At 46.5% G+C, this 25,433-nt stretch overlaps 1 protein-coding gene across 6 annotated transcripts in view; it reads left to right on the top strand.

The window, feature by feature from the left end:
* Nucleotides 1-25,433, top strand: part of LOC146863586 (uncharacterized) — a 192,509-nt gene that overhangs the window by 14,566 nt on the left and 152,510 nt on the right. For 2 of the 6 annotated variants that reach the window (XM_085627537.1, XM_085627531.1), the window contains exon 2: nt 6,438-6,547. The exons of the other annotated variants lie outside the window; for them this stretch is intronic. The gene's annotated coding sequence lies outside the window, so the exon portion shown is untranslated. The remainder of the gene's footprint in view (nt 1-6,437; nt 6,548-25,433) is intronic. 6 annotated transcript variants of the gene reach the window in all.

Raw genomic sequence — 25,433 nt, forward strand, 5'->3', positions numbered from 1 at the left:
TTGCATTGCAAATGCTTGTTTAATTTTGTCGGTGGCTTTTTAAAAACATTTTTAAGCTTTTCCCAGACATTGCTACCGGACCCTCACTGCCACTTGCAGTATGCCACTTGGGGACACGCAGCGTATGGTGCACGGATTTGCCGACTGGATTGCAGAACTACAGAGACCAGAGGCAGCGGGAGTCAGTGTCCTCACCAGCAGCCCCTCCCCTTCTACCGGCGGCGGACTTTAAATAGACGTCGCGCCTCCCGCTTCGCGGGACGCACAGCGTATGGTGCACGGATTTGCCGACTGGATTGCAGAACTACAGAGACCAGAGGCAGCGGGGGGCAGTGTCATCACCAGCAGCCCCTCCCCTTCTACCGGCGGCGGACTTTAAATAGACCTCGCGCCTCCCGCTTCGCGGGACGCGCAGCGGGACACGCCGGGCTAAGCCCGGGCAAAGGGCGGGCCGTCTACGGCCGTCCAAGGCCGACCGAGGCTGGGCTGGGCCACCCCCCTGTTCTTGGCCACTCAAACGCTACCATCCTCTCTAGAGCCAGGTGATTGACTTTTGTTCTGTCTCCTTTTGGGTATAACGGGGGCCGCTCCCTACAGTTGTTGACCATCGTCTGGTTTATGTGTTCTATTCTCCCCATTGTATGTTAGCATTGGCTTTTACTTTTACCTGTGTTTTAATTTCACAAAGTTAATCAATATGGCCACACACTCTACTAAACCAAGGCTTTCTCTGGTTGGGGGCTCAGTCAGGGGGACCCTAGACCACTTCATCACTAGGGCCGCTTCTGTGCTGGAAAAAGAGATCGCCATTACGGAACGCCGTTTATCACTGGACCCTGTTTTTCAGAAGCGCTCCTCTTTGGGCCACATTCAACAGGTCACCTCACCGTCATTCAGGGCTTCTGATCCTGAACTAACCAACGACCCTGGCCTTCCCGCGCAACATTGTGACCCAATAGATATAGTGCCTATTTTAACTGAGACTGACATATGTCCCTCCAATTCCCAATCTTCAGTGGGCACTTCCCTTGTGGATTTATCTTCCACCCATACTGCTAAGACTTCTAAGCGAAAACTGGCAAAAAATAGATCTTGTTGCCCGAAGACAACAGCAAGAAATATTCTTGCTGTTCCAACAAAAAAAAGGAGAAAAGACTGCCACCTGGATGTGCCCAAAATTAAGCCCCAATCAATACCGACTCCTACACGAACTAGGCCTCTAGCATCCCCGACACAGTCTCCCATTTCCCCTTTTTCTAACTTACTTACCGATATAGAGCATCTGGTAAGATCTCTACTCTCACCTCTAATAGCGAGAGTCAAGAACATTGCAACACAGCTAGCATGTTTTGAAGCCTCGCATACTTCTCTCATCGCCTTAAACAATGATCTGAATTCCCATTTATGTAAAAACCCCACGGCTATTATCCCTCCCCCTCTTACTCAAACAACTACCCAGTCTAATATATCAAATCATACACAGAATATACAAGTTTCCCTGCCTACATCAGAGAAACAATTCACTGCCAAAGGGGCTCCAAGAGAAGATCAAATTCCCACCTTTGTAGCGCCCCCAGGTAATAACATCAATAGGCAGCCTTCTTCAGATTATAAATCAGATAAAAGTCTACATATTGACCTGCCCCCTGAAGCGGCTCCTTACGTAGTGACTCTCATTGGTGTCCCAGCTCTTGTTCAGGGTAAAACGGAGAGATACCAGGAACTCAAAAATAAAGTAGTACACTGGCTGACTCAGAATAGACCGCTCCCCCCTGAAATTAATGGCGAAATACTACACGTCAGGAGACTGAAATGGTTGGGCCCTAGACCCAAGGATAAACAGGGAGATGTCATTATAATTAACTTTCGAGGTCGTAGGGTGCTACCCCACATAGTGGATTGGTATACCCCGGGCAGGGGCTCGGGAATCCTAACGGCTGATTTAAGTTATTTTTACCCCCGCTCCCTCTTGACAAATTCCACACTTTCACACCCACCATCGAGGGCCATCATGGAGACACCCCATTTCACTATCCCTACCTCTAACAGATACGCCATTTTTTCGGGATTGGACGAACAGGATTGACTTCTTCACTCTGGACCCATGGTTGACAATCTTTCTACCATGAGTATTCCGTCATCTATTCTAGCATCAGACAATCCTAACATCAAGAATAACATCTTGCCCAATAACAACGCGGGGTGAAAGCCAACTCCTGTTATTGTTCCTCATTTTCCATCTTTAGAGTTATCGTCTTTGCCTGCTGGCCCGATTACCACTCCTCCTTTCCCTAACCCGGCCCATAGAGATCTTTTCTTCCCGAAAAATCCCTCGTATCTTCTAGAAGCTGCTGAGGCTGTAACAGACTCGATGACTGGTATAATCGGTACAGATGAGCCCCTGCAGGGCGATAGCCTTTTGTCTTGGAATGTGGCAGGTCTCCTCGACTAATTGTCTAACCCTGCATGGACTCAAATCGTTTCCCGATACAGTATTATTTGCCTCCAGGAAACCTGGACCTCTACAGAGCTCCATCTCCTAGGGTATCAGACCTTTCACACCCCAGCTTCCCCCAGCCCTCATGGCAGAAACAAGGGAGGACTTACGATCTATATTTCTGTAGAATCCCGATTAAAATCAACTTGCATCACAGGGTCCTCTTATTATCAGTTAATTAGTCTGACCGGCGGCTCCATTAACAACGTCGTCCTGGTCAATTTCTATAATAACATCCCAAATGCACATTTGGACATGGTGCTTAATGGATTAAAATCCGACCTAATAAAAAAAGAGTCCCAAAACAACTCTGATACTTTAATCATCTTGGTAGGCGATTTCAATTGCCCGCTATGCTCTCAGAGTATTAAAGGCACTTGTGGCCTGACGACTGAAATGGACGATTCTCCCAATCATTTTTGCCATACTAAATTGGGAGATTTGTTAAACAGATTATTATCCCATTTTAATTTTATCTTTTGTCAACGACCTATGTCTTCCACCCAAGTCCTTTAAACCCATTTATAATGGGAGAGGTTGTCACACCACGATCGATTACTCACTTATATCCTCAAGGTATTCAGGGTCGATAATTACTTGGGAGACCCTTGACACTGCCATTAGTGATCACTATCCTATCGAGGTAACTTTAAAGCTAACCTCGAACACTAATGACACGGTCAGGCAGAATCCCTCTTATTCTCCTCCCCTGCAGCTGGGAACCACCATGGGCCTTTTTCTCAAATGGGACAAAGTAGTCCCCTCTATTTTTCTTAAAAGCCTGGTCACCAATGCTTACGATCATTTCCAAATTTGTTTGTCACCTACGGAAAACTCGCAGACAATAACAAACTCTTTTTCTGCAATTCTGTCAGAAATTAAATCTCTCCTTGTGCGTGCTCCAAAGAAATCTGCCCCACTCACCCATGGCTGGTTCGACAGGGACTGTTCTAAAGCCCTGCGACTTCTGAAAGCAGCTTTGAAGTCTAACCCTAGAAACCGTCTAGAGGTCCAGCATGCCAGACACAACTACCGTATCAAGCGTCAGGCAAGGAAAAACCAGCTGAAGTTGCTGGCCTGATCAGCCCTTGTGGAAGCCTCCGAGAAGAGGGATAACACGGCTTTTTGGAGGGCAGTTAATGCCCCCTTTTTTCGATCCTCTCAGCCCCCGATTTTGGACTCCGCTATTACCCCTGAAACCTGGGTTAAACATTTTAGTACTTTATACAATCCTACTAACCTGGATAATCAACCATCTGAGAATGAAACTGATCCCAACTCTCCTCCTGACTTAACTATTTCCACTTCTTTCCCTCTAAATATCATTTTTGACCACGTTGAAGTACTGATGGCCTTAAAAGATAGCCCTTCCGGGAAAGCCCCAGGCCCAGATTGCGTCCCTATAGACGTTTTTAGGTCACAGCCTGATCTATGGGCCCCATTGCTCACTAACGTATTGAATTCTCTGAACACCATCGGCTTTATCTCCACCTGGCCAGAGGCAATTGTCCCGATCTTTAAAAAAGGCGCGAGGGATAATCCCGCCAATTACCGCCCAATCTCACTTTTAGACTCCCTTATGAAGGTAGCCGGGCGAATCATTTTAAATAGAATACACGATTGGTTAAGCACTCAAGATATTATCTCTGATATGCAATATGGCTTCAGACAAGGTAAGGGTACCATCGAACAGGGCTTAAATCTGACCCTAATAATAGCCAAATATACCCAGGCGAAAAAAGGAAACCTCTTTATAACTTTTGTAGACCTCAGCTCTGCATTTGACTGTGTCGATCACAGGCAGTTATGGGAATCCCTCACAGAGATTGGCTTAGATCCTATTATTATATCATTTATCAAAGATCTGTATAGGGATGCATCGGCCCGCGTGAGATATGGTAACAATGGAGAATGTTCTGACAGATTCTTTATCAGACGAGGTGTCAGACAGGGTTGTATATTAGCTCCTTTACTTTTTACCCTTTATATCAACTCTGTCAGCCACCATCTGACCAGAACTTTCCACGATTACCCCACAATCAATGGTAAACTGATTCCCATTTTGCTCTACGCAGACGATGCGGCAATTATGTCCCAGACCCCCATGGGGCTACAAAGGGCAGTTACTGAATTTACTGACTTTATGTCAAAGAGAGGCTTAAATGTTAACACCTCCAAAACTTACACTATGTCCTGTGGCCTAGGGATCGGAAAAAAGCCATGTACCTTTTTTTTTGAACGGTAAAAAATTAATCAACATTGATAGTTTCCCTTATTTGGGCATCACTTTTAATAAGAGAGGCACTTGACGAGCCGCGGCTCAAGCCAGAGGTTTAGCATTGTCCAAAGCCATAGGCGCACTGACAAACTTTTCTAAAATACTAGGGGGTCGCCCAATACGCCCTTTACTTCAGATCTATCGGGCGAAGTGCATTTCAACTGGTACCTATGGATCTGGGGGATCGAACCCGTTGAACAAATCCAGCGCCTCGAGAATGCTTTTCTACGCTACCTCCTGGCTGTCCCCCCAGGCACTTCTACTCATATGGTGCATACCGAATTGGGCCTCACACACATTGTAGATACGATTAATTCCTCTCCCCTTATTTTATGGCATGAAGTCTGGACCAACGAAGAGACCCCATTTAATAGGGAAATTATCACAGACTGTCTAAAACTGACAGAGGTCAGGAACATTAAGTGGTTGAATTACGTCAAAAGGTTGTCCACTGACATCGGGCACCCGGAATCTTTTGGCCGACCCATCAACCTTAACTAACATATCAAAAGTCGAGCTAAAGCGACTTTTTTTTAAATCACCTGTGCCATAAACGCTGGTTCTTAGAAAAACAGAAGACTACAATTGCTGATTATCAAAATTTGATCACTGAGAGTAGCACACAGCAATACCTACTATTAGAACCATCACCGTTTACCCGCATGCTCCTGACCCGTTTCCGTACTAACACCTTTTTTAGACTTCTAACCTTCCCCAACCCAAATTGCTGGCCCAACAACTTACAGAAATGCCCTTGGGATGGCCTTTCGACCCAATTTAATATTCATTGCATCCTATTTTGTAGATTTTATCAATTGCCAAGGGCCACTTTTTTAAAACCATTGCTCAAATCTTGGGGTTTACGCTCATGCAAACTGGCATACCACAAATTAAAAACTCTGGAAACCCCTTTAGCCCTGGCAGCCATGTCATCTTACCTGAAAATGACGATGAGGTTGAGGACATCAATGCAGACCTAAGCGGTCTTATATCTCGATGCTTGATTGTATCTATTCTTTTAATCTTTGTGAATCTAATCATGTTACAAATTGAATGTAATTTTAATTGTTTTTAACGGATTTCTTACATGTATGTACTTTTTTGATATTGTTTTTACATATCGAATAAAGTTCAATATCTATCTATCTATCAGTATGCCACTTCCATCCTGGCACTGCAAGCAATGCCCATCTTCAAATGGGCTTTAATACCATTCCGTGATTGCCGCTCGTGCGTTCCCATGTGCAACCAGGGTTGTTCATCTTTGAAATCCTCGAATGGGCTTTAAAACCATTGAACTGCGGCTGCCATGCATGCGCAAACATGGGCAGCCATCTTTCAAAGTTTACTTTTAAACATTTAAAGGGAATCAACCCTGTGTGTGCATGTCCTCACAGAACTAGCCAGTTTTGAGTGGTTTTTGCCAAACTTTATAGCAAAAACCATTTCAAAATAGTCGCCCCTGTGGTGCTGCCATGTACATGCGTGAGTGGCTGTTTTTTTCATGGTTTCTGTAATAAAATTTTACAAAAACTATTTTAACACTAAAGAAGCATTTTTATGGGTCTGAACTTGATTTTCTTGTGCTAAGCAACTTCCTAGGGACCATTTTTATCATAACTGTTCTGCTGAATATCACTCTCTTTTCTCCCCTTTCTTCAGGTCTGGTGGCTTATGCTGCACCACGCCACATTTAAGCGATCCGTTTCGCGCTGCGGGTCGTTTGCAGCAGCTGAGGCACAATAGCTTCTCCATAGGAAACCTAAGCTCAGGTATAGTACAAAGCCCCTCAGTTTCAATGAAGCAACGAGGCACCTAGGGTCTCCAGAACCCCTATGTGGAGTGAACCCACAGTGGCCTTAGGCTAATGGTGCAAGTAACCCTGAGAGGGTGAAAGGCCACAATACCTGACAACATGTTAAATTAACATCTACTGTAAAGGTCAATTCGAGGGGCACCAAATGCCTTTGAATCAGTCCCTCAATGTGATTGAGGATTACCACTTCTAATCCTCCTCCAAGCACACAGCCCTAGAGCTTTTGTACGGTCAGGTCATTCAAGTCTTTGCACAGAGAGGTAAAGTAAACCTTCCTTCATGAGTGTAAATTCAGGAACTGAGACTTAGACCGTGTTGGTGCATCTAGAGTAGTGTAAAAGTGAGAAGAGCCGAGTTTCACCTGCCTGACAGGCCCATCCAGCTCCAGACTCTGGGTTTGAGTTTTGACAACATAAACCACTTTGAAGGATCCTACAAACGTAAAGTTTAACTTGGACTTCCTAAGCCACATATCGTTCAACAGAACCCAACAACCTGCTTCCAACTCTTTTGACCTCACAAGCAAAATAATCCTTCATTTTATTTTGTTTTTGGTTTATCCTGGAAGCAAATTTTTTCCAACAACACATTCACCATCATACTACCACACTTCTGTTTTGACCATCACGGAATAAGCTCCGTTCTAGCCTCCTTTCCCTTCAATAAATAACAAGCATTGACATAGCCAAGCTTTAGGAATATTGTTTTAATTTAAAAAAACTTTGTGTAAGGATAATTTGTTTTTAACAATCAGGGAATTATTTTCCTAGTCCATTAAGCTCCCGGCATACTGAAAGTATTTATTTAAGCAGAATATAGAGGAGGGGTCTGATCTGACCGTGCAGTGGTCACTTTGTACAGAATACACAGTGCTATGATTAAATGAATGCTTAAGCTTCTTTTCATAACGTACATTTTATTTAGATTAATGCCAAAACTCTTTTAGGTTTTCACTTTCTCTCTGGATTCTTATAATGCATTGAAATCACGTTTTTACAGACATGTCAGCAATGTTTCAAATAAGGATAGTAAGAGAGTGCAAAGTTTTTTTTCAAATATGTCTTGCAAGCACATGCAATGGAAATTAAATGTATATAAAGTAAAAATGCTGCTAAGGGTGATGAGCATATGTTTGCAAAGAAAAATATGCAGAAAATGTACAGTTGCAGCAGGCAACCACAAAATAAGGTACACAGTATTTGAAACAAGCATTGGCATAGCCAATAGGTCTCGCCTTTGGAACCTTATAAGTGTTTAGCCATGCAACAGTTGATGTTGTTGCACCAAGGATATTGTGCTGCATAACTAAATACTTATAAGGTCCCAAAAGCGAGACCTATTGGCTATGCCAATGCTTGTGTACTGTTGAAAGGCTGTCTGTCCCATAGGTTAACATGGGAGCTGCCTGGTAACATTTTTACAAGTGTGACTTCCCATTGGGACCAGAGAGAGTAATAGAGTTTAGGTTCTCTGAACTCAGAATTTATTAACACACCTTTTAGTAAGGGTAGTTTTTAGGTCGAGCCTATAGCAGCGTGCGTGTGCTGCAATAGGTAAATGACCTCTTGGAGCCGACCACAACTTTTCACACGCTCCTGCGTGTGTTGTTTTTTTTGGGCTGACAGCCTATTGGCCTTTGCGTGCGTCTTTCTAAGAAAGACGGCGCACAATTGGGCAAAGGCGGGTGCATGTCCCGCTTTTGCTCCACCACGGCCTATTGCTTGCGGTTACCCGCACAGGCACCATCTGTTTTAAATTATCGTGCCCAGACGCTTGCACGATAATTCAAAACAGATTTCGCACAATAATTCAAAACAGATGTCGCTGTAGCACGCGCACCACTCGCGTGCTTGTTGGAGATGAACCCGCCTTCCCCTGGGAGATGAACTGCACACGTAATATAAAGAACGTTGTAATTCCAACACACAAGAGACATAGGATCTCCAGCACGGTGCAATTTTTAATAAGAGTTCAGTATTTCGATTGCTGGCTTGATCTATGCCGTTGAAGTGTGGTGGTACCAGCCTTTAGCCGGACCGCATGTCTATAGGGTGTGATAATTTTATTGCTTGAAGGTCATTCGTACATTAGATTAGAAACGCGTGGCAACCTGCAGAAAGCCAGCTTTGATTGTGAACGTTATTGAAACTCCCAGTTTTAAAGGGGGAGGGGAATAGGATAGAATTATCGGCGTAGTGTCACAATCTTGTGCTCGGCTCAGGCGCCGCTTAAAAGTTTTCGTCTTTCGTATAGTGTTTTATTACGATATAAATCACAGGAGCTTCTTGCGTGCATGGCATTTAGACCTGTGCACTTCCACATTAAACTATCCACAGTGACTTCTTGGCCTCTGGGGTCTTTGCAGTAGTTGGCTGGTTGGCGGTGGCATGCACAACTGTTTTACCAGTTGGGGTTTATTCTCACATTCTGATTGTTGCAACAGATAAATGGTCAACAGTGTTGCCTTTTTTTTTCGATCGATACCCTTTCTTCCAATTTAAACTCGAGTTGCTTTTTTTGTTATACATCCTTTCAAAGGAATGATTTTTTTTTTCTTCCCAGCGACTGATCACTTCTGTGGACACTGGTTACTTTTATCTGGCAATCGTATTATTTCAGGAAAAGACTACGTTCTGCCAGCGAATGACCTGCAGTTGTACCACAAGGTAGCCCAGCCTTTATGCTGGTTTTTGGTTTCAAAGGTCACCCGTCGAGCTATCGCCTTACACACAGGTAACACAGCACAACAAAGCCAAGGCGTGTGTACGGAAATGCATTTAGACAGGAGACGTCCTCTTTCGTAAGAATACTATACTTGGGGGTCCTTATTTTAAGCGTCGGTAGGTCATGGTAGAATGCCTACCAGGGGGCAGTGCACTGGATGTGACTTTAAAATAGAAGTGTCACTCATCCTGGCTCTGGGGCTTGTGAGGACTGCTACATTGGTGCGTGCTTTTAGGCCAAAGCAGTTCGGGCAGAAAGGAACCTTGCAATAAGATGAACAAGCCTGGTCAGTTTTTTGATCAATCGGGGACAATACCCTCATTAACTCGTTTATCCTGCTGTGATGGTGGCAAATTTATATATTTAAAATGTGATTCCACTGGTGTGTGCGGCTTGTTTCCAGTTCGTGGCATACAAACCCGAGAACTAAATGTCACTGCAGATTATTTTTTGTGGATGATGTGGGTTCTTGGCTATGTTCCTTTCGAGATGCAAAAACGTTTAGCAGTGGAACCCTATTGAAATCTAGCACCTACGTAATCTATCAATATCTGTCAGTATAGTAGCATTGCGTCGTATGCATGTGTGGCCCGTGTTTTCAAGAACGAGAAATGTCCTTGTCTTGAATTGTAGAGCATGCATGGCAGTTTTCCACAGGGACTCTCTAGAGTAAGACGTGCCAGGCACCTGAGCGCAGACCGATCTCTCCTGCCTAATGTCCCTTAGTATCCAAGTTCGTTAGTGTATTTCTCAGTCGTGATATTTACATTTTTGTTTTCCTCTTTACTACATTTTTGAATGACAAGGTATTCACTTAATCAGCTGCTACTCAAAATAATTTGCAGAAGGAAGCACCGTTCAACTAGGAAACTGAATGTATACATTGATGAAAGAGGGTGAGCTATAGTGTACGTTCTGCAAATAGTCTGCTTGATACTTTTTATTGTACTTTTTCTAGCAATTTGAAACCTAAACGTAAGACGCTCCATTAGTGATGTGCATCAAAAGATTAACCCAGGCCTCCCAGCCTTACTCTTTGCGGCGGATATGTAAATTTGACAGTAAAATAAAACAAATATATGATGTCCTGTTGTATGTAGATGAAGGTATTCTGCAAACTAAGTTACACAGAAAGTCCACCGCTGGTAACTCGATTCTTCACGCAGACAGTGCACATCCCCGTCATCTTATCAACAGCATCCCATATGGCGAATTCATCCGTATTCGGAGGATTTGCAGTTCTGATATAGTCTCTAAGGATTGTCAAATGGCAGCTTTTCACAGATTGTTTGGCAGGGGTTGTGAGAAAGTGGCTCTGGATATACTGTTCCCAAATAGGTACAGTATGTACAGAGTCCACAGTCCCCAGAGGTTTGGCAGAGGCTAAAGTTAGATAGAACCTTACTCTCTAAAGTGGTGGCTTGGTCGAGCAGTAAGGCAGTATCAGAGGACAGTGTAAAGCATTTGTTGTACACACTCAGCCAGCAAATGGTCTCACACACTCAATAACTTAACTCTAGGCCAATGGTTTATATATAAAAAATATATGCTTGTTTTATTTTAGAACCAACAATAGGTATTAAAATATACTTTCTCAGAATGAGATGCTTTATATAAATGCTTTTGCAATATGCAATTGACTTTTGTAGAAAGTTACAAGTGGTTGCAATAGGCAACACAATTTTAAACACAATAATGCATTGATTTCAATGGAAGTTTCAAGTTATTTGCAACAGATTACTTTTAGGATTACATTTGGAATTCCAGGACTGGATCCTAGATTCAGTCCTGGGTCAGTACTCAGAATCAAGTGATAAAAGTCGACTTAATTACTGTGATGATTTTTAGACAATATTTTGCTATTTTAAAAGTTGACAGAAAATATTTCATAGAAAACAGTCAATGATTCCCTATGGAAGAAAATTCAAGTTGCAGGTATAGTATGTTCTCGTTACTTTTGTAATCCACTACTGGGTACCTAGACTCAGTACTGGGACCTTTATCCAAAACAGGTAAGCAATTTCGTTTTCAGAAATTATACGATTTTTAAAGAATATTTAAAGTTTCAGAAATTGACACTTAGAAGAAATTTCACAGAAAAACAGCCAATGGTTTCCTATGAAAATTGGGTTACTAGTAAGTACAGTTGTAAGTATTTTTCAGAGTCAGTGCTGGGCACCAAGATCCAGCACTGGGAGCTCACCTAATAGCAGGTGAGTATTTTCGTTTTCGTTACTCGGCTGATTTTTGGTGAATATTTTAAGATTTGAAAAGTCCACACTTAGAAGAAATTTCAGGAAAAAGCCAGTCAATGTTACCCTATGAAGAAAATTGAGTTATCGGTTTAAAGGTAAGTACTCGACTGGCAGAGTTAAGGTTCTGGGCATAGACTCATGGGTTTCCCAGGGTCAGGTAGGTACAGTTGGTTCACCCTCAGCGGCACAAGGGCGGCTGGGTGCAGAGAGAGTTAGGCCCAATGTTATCCGATGAGAGTTAGGGGGGCCTTGGTTGGTGGTTGCTGACTAGCAGGCCACGCGGCTGTGGGAGCTGGGCTCCTGGTCACTTACTCAGGGCAAGTGGGGAAGTAGGTAGGTGTAGAGATTGCACTGCCAGGGCCACTCGGGCGGCTGGGTGCAGGGTGCTTTTGAGCCTTCGGGCGCTCAATTGATTTCAATGGGAAATCTCTGGTTTAGAAAAAGACTGCAAGCTCGGGGACGAAGATTCTTCAGGTGCCACCACCACTTCGAGAGGTAAGTTGGGTAGCTGGAGGATGGGTAGGTACCCCGGGATTGGGCACAGGGGGCCACAGGGCGCCGGGTGCAGGGGTGCCTTTTGGTGTCGGGGAAATCTTACCATCTGTTGATTGCGGTTGGGGGGGCCACCTGGTTCTGAGGCTGCAGGCTTCTTCAGGAGTGTCGAGGGAGGTCCTTGGGTGCCGGACTTGGGGTCACAGTCGCCGTGGGGTCGTCCTCGTGGTCTTTGTTCACTCCGGCACAGGCCAGGCTTGGCTGGTGCAGAGTGTGCTGGATTTGCGGTTCCGCGCTGCTGCCAGGGATTAGAAGTAGATTTTGAGTAGAGCCTCCACTCATGGGAGTCCCAGGGGGCTTAGAGTCAAGAGGTAGCCAGGTCCTCCGGGATTTGTGAGGTTGCTGGCCACAAGAGATGCCGGGTTGGAGCAGGAGGAGGTTCGAGGGTCAACAGGCCAGTAGGGCTGGGGCCAAAGCAGTTGGTCTTCCTCTTCTTAGCAGCTGCAGGGCAGATCTTCTTTCTTCTAGCTCTTCTTCGGATTTCGGAATCTGGAATCTGGGGAAGGAAGGTTCAGGGTGCCCCCAAATACTAGATTTAGGGGCGTTACAGGTAGGTAAAGGGCAGGGACCAATGGGTCCCTGTCCTGGGGTGGGTACACCCTCTATCCTGCCTCTCTCCTGTGGGAGGGGGGCAGTAGCCTAATCCTGATTGGGCAGGGCTCCCCATCTTCAAGATGGCGAGAGCCCAGGGATGTGCTTCACCTCGCCTTCTCCACCTGAGGGGTGGGGTTGGCAGGCTGGCACATCCCCCGTCCTTGTTTGGGGATTCCGGCCAAGCTTCCCGCCAGAGTGGGGAGTTGCAGTGGCCTGGGAAAGCTCACAGAGGCGACATGCCATTGAAGCTTCCCCCTGCCCATCCTGGGGGAGGAGATTTAGCACCTCGCCCAGGATGTGCATTGTTGCAGACCTAGGAGAGCAGGGGCTCTCCTACCCAGGGATCCAGCAACATGTCTGCTGTGTGGCAGCCTAGGCAGCCTCAGAACAGACGTGGATTGTAGGTTCGGTTTCAGGGGGCCTCTCTGAGATGCCCTCTGTGGTGCTTGGTACATTGAATCCCACACTGGCATCAGTGTAGATTTAATGTGCTGAGCAGTTTGATACCAACTTCTCAGTCTTCAGTGCTGCCATTATGGTGCTGTGGAGTTCGTGTTTGACAAGCTCCCAGCACCATGTACTCTTAAATGGCAGCACTGCACTTACAGGGCCCAGGAATGGACCTGGGTACTGTAGAGGCACAGGGCTCCTGCCTCTGTGCCCACACAACTGGCATAGGGCACCCAGCTAGAGGGGTGGCTGATGTATGCCAGGGCAGTGTAGGTTGTGGGCATGGCACACAGGGATGTGTGCCATGTCGTCTCTCGGTTTTGTCTTCTACCCAGACACTCAGCCTGCCAGGGCAGTGTGATTGTGTTAGGGTACAGGGCCTCTAAGGGTGGCACAATGAGTGCTGCAGCCCTTAGAGGCCTTCCCTGGTCACAAGGCCCTGGGTACCTAGGGTACCACTTACCAGGTGCTGACATGTGGCCAGGGTTTGCCAATTTGGTTTTGAGGTTTCTGTTTAGGGAAGGATCATAGGCCCTGGGCACCTGATTGGCAGGAGTCCAGAGCACACTCAGTCAAAGTACATTCAGCAAAAAGTGGGGGCATTCCATGCAAGAAAGATGGCACTTTCTCACACAACTCCCTCCCCCCAAACGAAAGGTGATGAGACTAACCTTGCCCTATGGAGTCTTCATTGTCTAAGTGGAAGAACCTGGAAAGTCCATCTGCATTGGCATGGGCAGTCCCTGGTCTGTGTTCCACTTCAAAGTCCATTCCCTGTAGGGAGATGGACCACCTTAGTAGTGTTGGATTTTCCCCTTTCATCTGCATTAGCCATCTGAGAAGTCTGTGGTCAGTTTGAACCAGGAAGTGAGTCCCAAACAGGTATGGCCTCAACTTCTTCAGGGACCAAACCACAGCAAAGGCCTCCCTCTCAATGGCACTCCAACGCTGCTCTCTGGGGAGTAGCCTCCTGCTTATAAAAGCAACAGGTTGGTCTTGGCCTTCATCATTGGTCTGGGATAGGACCGCTCCTATCTCTAGCTCAGAGGCATCAGTCTGCACTATGAACTGCTTGGCATAATCTGGAGCTTTTAGAATTGGTGCTGAGCACATTGCTTCTTTTAGGGTGTCGAAAGCCTTTTGACAACTAACTGTCCAGTTAACCTTCTTGGGCATCTTCTTGGAGGTGAGTTCTGTGAGGGGGGTCACAATGGACCCATATCCCTTCACAAACCTCCTGTAGTACCCAGTCAAGCCAAGGAATGCCCTGACTTGGGTCTGGGTTGTTGGAGCTATGCAGTCCATGATGGCCTGGATCTTGGGTTGTAAGGGTTGTACCTGGCCTCCACCTACAAGGTGGCCCAAGTACACCACAATGCACTGCCCTATCTGGCATTTGGATGCCTTGATAGTGAGGCCTGCATCGTGCAGAGCCTCTAAAACTTTCCCAAGGTGGATCAGGTGATCCTGCCAGGTGGAGCTAAAGACAGCAATATCGTCAAGATAAGCTGCACTAAAGGACTCCAGCCCAGCCAGGACATGGTTCACCGACCTCTGGATAGTGGCATTCTTTAACCCAAAGGGCATTACAGTAAACTGGTAATGCCCATCAGGGGTGGAGAATGCTGTCTTTTCTTTTGCTCCTGAGGCCATGCCAATCTGCCAGTACCCTGCAGTTAAGTCAAAGGTACTGAGGAATTGGGCAGCCCCTAATTTATCTATCAGTTCATCTGCTCTTAGAATAGGGTGAGCATCTGTCTTGGTGACAGAGTTGAGCCCTCTATAGTCCACACAGAACCTCATCTCTCTCTTTTCACCTTGTTGATGAGGTTTGGAGACCAGAACCACTGGGCTAGCCCAGGGGCTCTGAGGGTTCAATGACCCCTAACTCCAGCATCTTACTGACCTCCGCTTTGATACTTTCCTTAACTTGCTCTGACTGTCGATAGATTTTGTTCTTGACAGGTGCAATGTCACCAGTGTCCACATCATGGGTACACCAGTTTGTCAGACCAGGGGTCAGGGAAAAGAGGCTAGCATACTGTTGCAAGACTTGCTTGCAGTCAGTCTGCTGTTGGGCAGAGAGGGTGTCTTAGAAGATCACACCATCTACTGACCCATCTTGTGGGCTGTAGGAGAGGAGGTCAGGGAGAGGTTCACTCTCTGCTTCCTGTTCCTCATCAGTCACCATCAACATGGTGATGTCAGCACTGTCATTGTAGAGCTTAAGGCGGTTCACATGGATGACCCTTTTGGGTGTCCTGCTAGTGCCCAGGTCAACTAAATAGGTGACCTCACTCTTTCTTTCTAGGTTAGGGTAAGGGCCACTCCATTTATCTTGGAGAGCCCTTGGTGCCACTGGCTCCAAAACACACACCTGTTGCCCAGGTTGAAATTCAACCAGTGCAGCTTTTTGGTCATACCAGTGCTTCTGGAGCTCCTGGCTGGCCTCAAGGTTCTTGGATGTGTTTTCCATGTACTCGGCCATTCTGGACCTTAGGCCAAGCACATAGTCCACTATGTCTTGTTTGGGCTCTTGAAGAGGCCTCTCCCAGCCCTCTTATACAAGACAAAGTGGTCCCCTTACAGGATGACCAAACAGAAGTTCAAAGGGTGTGTAACCTAGCGAAAAGCAGGCATGGTAACAGGACATCCCATCTCCTTTTGAGTTTTTCAGGGAGACCCATGATCATACCTTTCAATGTCTTGTTGAATCTCTCAACACGGCCATTGGTTTGTGGGTGGTAGGGTCTAGTAAACTTGTACTGCACTCCACACTCCTTCCACATGTGTGTTAGGTAAGCAGACATGAAGTTGGAACCTCTGTCTGAAACCACCTCCTTAGGAAACCCTACCCTGGTGAAGACACATCAGGAGGGCCTTGGCTACTGCAGGAGCTGTAGTAGTCCTAAGTGGAATTGCTTCAGGGTACCTAGTAGCATGATCCACTGCTACTAGAATACATTTGTTCCCTGAGGCTGTGGGAGGTTCAAGTGGACCCACAATGTCCACTCCTACCCTTTCAAAGGGTACCCCACCACTGGTAGTGGGATGAGGGGGGCCTTTGGGTGGCCACCTGTCTTACCACTGGCTTGACAGGTAACACAGGAGCTGACAAACTCCTTCACCTTTTGGTGCATCTGGGGCCAGTAAAAGTGACTCACTAGCCTTTCCCAAGTTTTGGATTGCCCCAGATGTCCAGCTAGGGGGATGTCATGAGCCAAAGTTAGGAGAAACTCCCTGTACTTCTGTGGCACTACCACCCTCCTGGTGGCTCCAGGAGTGGGGTTTCTTGCCTCAGCATACAGTAATCCCTCTTCCCAGTAAGCTCTGTGGGTACCACTGACATCTCCCTTTGCTTCTGAAACCGCTTGCTGCCTCAGGCTTTCAAGAGTGGGACAGTCCCGCTGACCGTGGCACAGCTCTTCCCTAGAGGGTCCCCCTGGGCCCCAGAGTTCAACCTGGTAAGGGTCAAGCTCCACGGACTCGGTTCCCTCAAGGGTATCCAAATCCTCTCCCTGTGGAGAGGGGTTCTGAATGTTTTGCTCTACAGAAGCTGGTTCCCCAGTCTTCTTACCTTTTTCTCTTGGTTGGTTGGGCCATTATTTCAGGCTCCAAACCTACCTTTTCACCCTTCCTCTTGCTCTGTGCTCTGGTTTGCACACACACCAATTCAGGGATGCCCAGCATGGCTGCACGGGCCTTTAGCTCAACCTCCGCCCAGGCTGAGGTTTCCAGATCATTTCTAAGCAGACATGCAGCTGGCAACTTTGGAGAGACCACTACCTGTTTCAGGCCAGCAAACCCTCCCCCCCCCCCCAGCCTAATGTCACCATGGCCATGGGATGACTAGTGGTGACACTGTCAGCGTTGGTGACTGGGTAAGACTTCCCAATCAAATATTACTATGGGGAGACCAGTGTGTCTTTAGTCATTGTGACACTGTCACCTGTAGCCCTCAGAGCTTCTACCCTAGTTCCATTCACCCAGGGGAACTGTAAGTATTTTTTTTAATTGGGTGGCCACACAGCTACAGTGGCAAACTCCACTTCTCCCAGGGAGACTAGACTAGCTTCAGTATGTTCCCATATTTGCTCAGGGTACACCTCTGATCCCAATTGTATACTTGCTTCCCCAGGAGTAGCTGTACTGGGTGCCTTAGGGGTTTTGTTGTGGGGGCAAGATTTATTTACAGTTAGGTGTCCTGACCTCTTACAGTTATTACACCAGGCCTTTAAGGGATCAAAGTTCTTCCCTCTATAGGGTTGAGGCACATAGGGAGTAGTTTGGGTCCCACCCACCTGAACAGGTTTTTGGGGCCCTTTGGAAGACTCAGACTTTTTATTTTGGGGATTCTCACCCCCTTTTCCCAGGGGAGGCTTTGTAACCACTTTCTTTTGGTCACCCCCAGTGGTTGTCCTTGTCACCCTAGTCTTGACCCAGTGTTCTGCCTTCTTTCCCAATTCTTGGGGAGAAATTAGACCTAGGTCTACCAAATGCTGATGCAACTTTTCATTTGTGCAGTTACTTAATATATGTTCCTTTATGAACAAATTGTATAATCCAGTAAAATTCTGCACACCATGTCCAGCTAACCAACCATCCAGTGTCTTTACTGAGAAATCTACAAAGTCAATCCAGGACTGGGTCTGGGTTTTGTGAGTCCCCCTGAATCTAATTCTATACTCCTCAGTAGTGAATCCATATCCCTCAATCAGAGCTTTCTTCATGAGGTCATAGGATCCTGCTTCTGTCCCAGAGAGGGTCAGAAGCCTGTCTCTGCAGTTACCAGAGAACAGTTCCCACAGGAGTACCCCCAGAGAGGTTTCTTTACTTTTATGATGTCACAGGCCCTCTCAAAGGCTGTGAACCATTTGGTGATATCATCACCTTCCTCAAATTTAGGGACAATCCCTTTGGGGATTTTAAGGTCAGAAGTTTCCTCCCTATCCTTATTTTTATTATTGCTACTACCATTGATGGGCGCTAAACCCATCTCTCTCCATTTTTTTTCTAGAGCCAGGAGCCTGGACTCTAGCTCTAATCTTTAGGCCAGCCTTACAAGGCTGTCCTCTTCACTGGTGGGTCCCCCAGTGATCTCTCTGGTACCAGAGTCACCTGTGTGATCTCTAGGTCCCCAGATGCTAATTCTTGGATTGAAGGGTATGGGTGCCATCTCCTCCCTAGGGAATAGTGTGTGTGTGGGGGGGGGGGTTATTACCCACCTCCTCTTCTTTCCCTTCCTCATCTCATCTTACTGGCCATCACCATGTTCAGATGGCAGGTCCTTAGCATACTCAGCCAAGAGCTCCTGGAGCCCTAGTTTGGTTGGATGCAGGCCCATTGGTATATTTTTAAGTTTGCATAGGGACCTCAATTCCTTGAAAGACAAGTGCAAGTAAGGTGTGAGGTCAAGCTCCTCCACCAGGTCCATGTTATTATTATCACTAATAGCTGGGTTTGTTTGAGTCATTCTAACCTGACAGTTCTAATTCTCTACCCTCACTATAGTGACTTTTATTTTTCTAAAATTCTAATGGGACTTAAGCAAGGCCCTAGCAAGACTTTTAGAATTTTTGGAAAAGACCAATCAGAATTCTAAAGGCAATTTTAAGAGTTCTGTCGTGTGATCAGATGGTAACCAAGTAGTCCAACAAATGCAAGTTTGTATCCCACCGCTGATCCACCAATGTGAGAAAGTGGCTCTGTATATACTGTTCCTTAATAGGTACAGGGTGTACAGAGTCCCCAGTCCCCAGAGGTTTGGCAGAGGCTAAAGTTAGATATAACCTTACTCTCTAAAGTGGTAGCTTGGTCGAGCAGTAAGGCAGTATCAGAGGACAGTGTAAAGCATTTGTTGCACATACTCAGCCAGCAAATGGTCTCACACACTCAATAACTGAACTCTAAGCCAATGGTTTGTATATAAAAAAGATATGCTTGTTTTATTTTAGAATCAACAATAGGTATTAAAATATACTTTCTCAGAATGAGATGCTTTATATAAATACTTTTGCAATATGCAATTGACTTTTGTAGAAAGTTACAAGCAGTTGCAATAGGCAACACAATGTTAAGCACAATAATGCATTGAGTTCAATGGAAGTTTCAAGTTATTTGCAACAGATTACTTTTAGGATTACTTTTGGAATTCCAGGACTGGATCCTAGATTCAGTCCTGGGTCAGTACTTAGAATCAAGTGATGAAAGTCGACTTAATTACTGTGATAATGTTTAGAGAATATTTTGCTATTTTAAAAGTTGACACTTAGAAAATATTTCAAAGAAAACCGTCAATGATTCCCTATGGCCGAAAATTCAAGTTGCAGGTATAGTATGTTCTCGTTACTTTTGTAATCCAGTACTGGGCACCTAGACTCAGTACTGGGACCTTTATCCAAAACAGGTAAGCAATTACGTTTTCAGAAGTTATATGATTTTTAAAGAATATTTAAAGTTTGCAGAAATTGACAGAAGAAATTTCACAGAAAAAGTCAATGGTTTCCTATGGGAGAAAATTGTGTTACTGGTAAGTACAGTTGTAAGTATTTTTCAGAGTTGGTGCTGGGCACCAAGATCCAGCACTGGGAGCTCACCTAATAGCAGGTGAGTATTTTCGTTTTCGTTACTCAGCTGATTTTTTGGTGAATATTTTAAGATTTGAAAAGTCCACACTTAGAAGAAATTTCAGGAAAAAGCCAGTCAATATTACCCTATGAAGAAAATTGAGTTATCGGTTTAAAGGTAAGTACTCGACTGGCAGAGTTAAGGTTCTGGGCATAGACTCAGGGGTCTCCCAGGGTCAGGTAGGTACAGTTGGTTCACCCTCAGCGGCACAAGGGCAGCCGGGTGCAGAGAGAGTTAGGCCCAATGTTATCCTATGAGAGTTAGGGAGGCCTTGGTTGGTGGCTGCTGACTAGCAGGCCACGCGGCTGTGGGAGCTGGGCTCCTGGTCACTTACTCAGGGCAAGTGGGGAAGTAGGTAGGTGTAGAGATTGCACTGCCAGGGTGTAAAGAAGACGAAGGAGGCGTGATAGTCTTCTTGTAGATTTAATTAAGTTCCAACAAATAGGACCACTGAAACAAGAGTGGCACAGCATCCAACAATCACAGCTTCAACTGCCCAAGCTCTCACCCTTCCAGAACCTCCCCACACAATTCCACTCCATGACGCCCGGAATGTACACATACATTCCAGACACAAGAGGGGAAAGCAAAGTAGGACCAAAAGGAAAAGGAGAAGGTGAAATAGTAACCCACAACACATCCCCTACCCTTACAATAAAGGATGAATAAATTGCATGGGACAGAGATGCAAGAAACAGAACACATGAAGTCAAAAAAAACACTTCACAACAATGAAAGAAAAAGTGGTAAGAACAAGATAGACATCTCAAAACATCTGATAATCTTTATGCCAATTCGGCCTACATCTCAACCTTCTACAAGTGCCAAAACCAGGAACACCGAAAGTGGCATTGCTGTGGACTGGTTTGGAAACAGATTCACATGTCGGGTCAGATTCACGAGCATCAACACCAGGTTCCCACTTGACCAACCTGGACATGCTCCACACTTCACCAGAGTCCAAAACAACCACATTCCTCCTGACTTCCTTAATGACAAAGGGCCCCATAAACCGCGGCCGCCCCTTTTTCAACAGACCAGGATTTCTGATCAATACTTCATCCCCCACGCACCAGTGTCTAAGGGATGTGGAGTTTCTCTGATCAAATCTGCGCTTATACTCTCCCTGATAGACACTTCTCCTCAAGTCTACCTGCTCATTCATTTTGAAATCATTCACATCCAACTTCAACCAGGCAGGACTCAGCTTGTCATGAGCCTTCCTTCCTCTTAGAATAGAGAAAGGAGAAACAGAAGTCAGCCAATTTGGAGTGGTGCGATGAGCCCACCACGTCTCCCTGAGCATCTTCTTAAGAGAAGACCTAGTTTGCAAAGCCCTTTGGGCACAACTTTTAACCAACTTGTTCATGCTTTCCGCAAGACCATTGGCTTGCGGTGAGTACAACGCTGTCTTGAAATGAATGATGGACAACTCTTTTAAAAATCTGCTCATCTCATGCGAGACAAATTGCACCCCATTATCTGTAATAAGCCATTTGGGAATGCCTTCTCTTAAAAATTCCTCCGAAAGGAATTCGATAACAGTTCTAGTATTGACGACAGACACACATTTAGTGACCACCCATTTAGAGGTGTAGTCCACCAATAACAACACATAACGCTCATCAGGAGGAAATAGCTCAAAAGGCCCAGCAATATCCAAACCCAACTTGGACCACGGCACAGAAGGAACATCTACCGGTGAAAGAGGTGCCACCCGAGTCTTTTTGCTTTTGTCACTGTTGGCACATTCCCAGCAGTCTTTTACAGCATCTTCCACCTGACGATCCATTGTTGGCCACCAGTACCATTCACGTACCCTGGCCTTGGTCAGATTCCTCCCCAAATGCCCTTCATGTGCCAAATTGATAATCTTCCCCCTAAGCCCTTGAGGAGGTATCACCCGATTACCCCTCAACAGTTTTTCATCAAAAACACTCAATTCATCCTTAACATTAAAAAAAGGCTTCAAGGGCTCTGGTACCTCACTGTCCACAGGCCAACCCTTGACAGAATACTCCTTGAGCATCTCCAAATCTTTATCCTCATGAGAATTGAAAGACCACTCATCAGAACCAACAGCAGATTCATGCACCCATGCCACCAAGGAATTTTCCACTTCCACACCTGATTGCTGCAAAGGCAACCTCGAAAGGCAGTCAGCAATCGCATTCTTTGAACCTTGCACGTATTCGACCACAAAATTGAATTCAATCAACCCTTCCATCCAGCGCTTGATCCTAGGTGAGATATTGTCAGCCTCCCTGCAGGTGAAGATTGGACACAAAGGGCGATGATCCGATCTAATAACAATAGGTATCCCCCAAAGGTAAAACTTAAAGTGATGTATTGCCCAGAAATCCGCCAATGCCTCCCGCTCGATCACAGAGTAGCGCTCTTCTGCACCCTTGAGTGAACGAGACGCAAAGGCAATTACTCTGGATTCACCATCCACAACTTGTGATAGAACTGCCCCCAACCCAAGCATACTAGCATCAGTGCACAACACAGTTTTCCTGCGAGCATCAAAATGCCCTAAAGTCGGCATACAACCAATTTTGCCCTTAATGGAGCCAAAGGCAGAAGAACAATCATCAGACCATGAAAATTGCACCCCCTTCTTGAGCAGCAACCTAAGGGGAGAAGCAATCACAGCAAAATTTGGTACAAATTTAGAACAAAACTCCGCAAGTCCTAAAAATGATCGTACCTGATCCTTGTTGATAGGTACTGGAGCCTTCACAATGCTCTCTGCCAGATCCAATTTAGGACTAATCCCTTCAGCAGAGATGGTATGTCCCAAATAAGTTACAGAGGACACCCCAAATTTACATTTTTCCTTCTTAATAACTAAGCCAGCTTCCTGTAGCCTCAGCAGAACCATCCATAAATGCTCATCATGTTCTTCTTGATCTTTCCCATACACAAGAATGTCGTCCTGGAAGATAAGAACCTTTGACAACCCTACCAGAACCTTATTCATGACCCTCTGGAAACATGCTGCGGCAGAAGCCAAACCAAAAGGCATGCGAACAAACCTGAAAGCCCCCAGAGGTGTCACAAAAGACGTCAAATGTCTCGAGTCTGGATGAAGTAGCACCTGATGGTATGCGGATGACAGATCCATGACACTAAAATACCTAGCATCCTTGATAAGAGCAAGAGTTTCAGAGATGTTAGGCAAAGGCTGTCTGTCAACCCAAATGTGCTTATTCAGACCGCGCAAGTCCACACACATGCAGATCCCTTTCCCACCATCCTTAGGAGCCAAAACAATGGGGGCCAACCATTCAGAACACTCAATTTCTTCAATGACCCCCATGACCAACAACCTATCAAGTTCTTGCTTTAAGGGTTCCATCATCAAGTGAGGAACTTTCCTCACTTTGGAAACAAAAGTTGAGCATTTTCTTTCAATACGATTCTATGTTCAAAGTTCTTCAGTAACCCTAACTCCTAGCTGAAAACTTTAGGAAAACACAAACTGACATTCTTGCCAGTTAACACCTCTTGAGACAAAAGTAAAACTTTTTCAGGAGAATTGGGATTCAAAGTGATCCCCATGTCCCGTTGGTGCCTCCAGCCTAAAAGATTATCACCTCTCTTAGCCACATACACCTTCCCCACAGTTTCCCTGTCCTTATACTGAATTTTCCTGACCACATATCCCAAAACATCTATTCTGACACCCCCATAGCCCACAGGGTTGATGTCAGGAGGGAATAACTCAATCTTATCTAGACCAAAAACCGCATCCCAATTGGCATCGCTGTGAGAAAGTGCCATCTTTCTTGCATGGTATGCCCCCACTTTTTGCTAAATTGCTGAATGTACTTCGATTGAGTGTACCCTGGGTTCCTGCCAATCAGGTGCCCAGGGCCTATGTTCCTTCCTTAAACCACTCAAACTCCAAATTGGCAAACCCTAGCCACATGTCAGCCCCTAGTAAATGGTACCCTAGGTACCCAGGGCCTTGTGGCCAGGGAAGGCCTCTAAGGGCTGCAGCACTCATTGTGCCACCCTCAGAGGCCCTGTACCCTTACACACACACTGCCCTTGCAGGCTGAGTGTCTGGGTGCAGGACAAAACAGAGTCGACATGGCACACATCACTGTGTACCATGCCCATCACCTACACTGCCAAGGCATATGTCAGCCACCCCTCTAGCTGGGTGCATTACGCCTATGGTGTGGGCACAGGAGCAGGAGCCCTGTGCCCCTACAGTACCCGGGTCAATTCCTGGGCACTGTAAGTGCAGTGCTGTCATTTAAGAGTACATGGTGCTGAGAGCTTGTCAAACACTAGCTCCACAGCACCATATTGGCAACACTGAAGCCTGGGAAGTTTGGTATCAAACTTCTCAGCACATTGAACCCACACTGATGCCAGTGTAGGATTTAATGTACTAAGCACCCCAGAGGGCATCTTAGAGATGCCCCCTTACAGCTAACTTACAATCCACGTCTGCTCTGAGGCTGCCCAGGCTGCCACACAGCAGACACGTTGCTGGACCCCTGGGTGGGAGAGCCCCTGCTCTCCCGGGCCTGCAACAATGCACATCCTGGGTGAGGTGAGAAATCTCCTCCCCCAGGATGAGCAAAGGGAAGCTTCAAAGGCAGGCCGCCATTTGGAGTTTCCCCAGGCCACTGCAACCCCCCACGCTGGCGGGAAGCTTGGCCGGAAACCCCATACAAGGACAGGGGATGTGCCAGCCTGCCCACCCCACCCCTCAGGTGGGGGAGGCGAGGTGAAGCACATCTCCGGGCTCTCGCCATCTTGAAGATGGGAGGCCCTACTCTATCAGGATTAGACTACTGCCCCCCTCCCACAGGAGAGAGGCAGGATAGGGGTGTACCCACCCCAGGACAAGGACCCATTGGTCCCTGGCCTTCACCTACCTGTAACGCCCGTAAATCTAGTATTTAGGGGCACCCTGAACCTTCCTTCCTCAGATTCCAGATAGAAAACTACAAGAAGAGCAAGAAGAACAAGGACCTGCCCTGCAGCTGCTAAAAAGAGAAGAAGACACCAACTGCTTTGGCCCCAGCCCTACCGGCCTGTCGACTCTCGAACCTGCACCAGCGTGGCATCTCTCGTGGCCAGCAACCTCACCAACCCCGGAGGACCTGGCTACCCTTTTGGCTCTAAGCCCCTGGGACTCCCATGAGTAGAGGCTCTACTCAAGAAACCTATTTTTAACCCCTTGCAGCAGCCCGGAACCGCGGACCCAACACACTCTGCACCAGCCAAGCCTGGCCAGTGCCGGAGTGGACAAAGACCCTGAGGACGACCCCACGGCGACTGTGACCCCGAGTCCGGCACCCAAGGACCCCCCTCGACATCCCGGAAGAAGCCTGCAGCCTCAGAACCGAGTGCCACCCCAACCGCGATCAACCAGAGGGTAAGATTCCCGACGTCAAAAGGCACCCCGGCGCCCTGCGGCCCCCTGTGCCCAATCCCGGGGTACCCACCTAACCTACAACTACCCAACTTACCTCTCGAAGTGGTGGTGGCACCTGAAACATCCTCGTCCCCGAGCCTGCAGCCTTTTTCCAAACCGGAACATTCCCGTTGATTTCCATTGAGCGCCCGAAGGCTCAAAAGCACCCTGCCCCAGCCGCCCGAGTGGCCCTGGCAGTG

The sequence above is a fragment of the Triturus cristatus genome, chromosome 2_1 (genome assembly GCF_964204655.1).
Source record: "Triturus cristatus chromosome 2_1, aTriCri1.1, whole genome shotgun sequence".
NCBI classification, from domain to species: domain Eukaryota; kingdom Metazoa; phylum Chordata; class Amphibia; order Caudata; family Salamandridae; genus Triturus; species Triturus cristatus.